An 858-nucleotide genomic window follows, 5' to 3' on the forward strand; every position below is an offset into this window, starting at 1 on the left:
GAAAGAAAGAAAGAAAGAAAGAAAGAAAGAAAGAAAGAAAGAAAGAAGGAAAGAAAGAAAGAAGTGGATGAGCTCCTGGCGTGACAAAGAATAGAGGAGGTTGAGGGATACAGTTGCAGCACATGCTTGCTCAAATTTAATAAAGGTGCTTTCAAAAGAGACAAGTTTTGTTGCTGCCTCCCCCTCCCCCACCCCCAGACACTAAAGAACAAATCCAGGGCCTTGTACTTGCTAGGCAATTGCTCTACCACTAAGCTAAATCCCAGCTGTCCAAACAGACATTTTTAGTATAAGTCTTTTATACCAGGTTTGTATGTGTGTGGTACTGGTGATTAAAACAAGAGCCTGAACCTTCTAAGCTGGGGTTAAAGGTGACTTCTGGAATAGATCGATTAAGATATGAGAAAAGTGTGGAAGGTAGGGGTGTCAGTGGGAAAGGGCAAGCAAAGAGTCCACTTAGGCCCTAAGGCCATGTGGTCATATTGAGACTTCCTGCAGGAGGGGAAGGGAGGAAGGGCCTTGTCTTGGGTTGGTGGGACCAGATGAGGAGGCTGCTGCAGCATGAAGAATAGGGTTTGTTCTGAAAAGATTGCAAAGCTCTGTCTTCTGCATGTCAGTGAATCAGGGCAGCTATGGCTTTTGGGTCAGGGAGAAATGAAGGGTTTTGCCACTTTATTTGTTTGTTTGTTCCTTTATACCAGGGAAGGAACCTGAGCTCTGGTTTGTGTTAAGCAAGCATTCCACCTCAGAGGTATCCCCTAGCCCTTCCCTTTTTTATAAAAAGAAAAAAGAAAAAAAGAAAGAAAGAAAGAGAAAGAAAGAAAGAAAGAAAGAAAGAAAGAAAGAAAGAAAGAAAGA

Source organism: Psammomys obesus, unplaced genomic scaffold, assembly GCF_907164565.1.
Source record: "Psammomys obesus unplaced genomic scaffold, mPsaObe1.curated_primary_1811, whole genome shotgun sequence".
Classification (NCBI taxonomy): domain Eukaryota; kingdom Metazoa; phylum Chordata; class Mammalia; order Rodentia; family Muridae; genus Psammomys; species Psammomys obesus.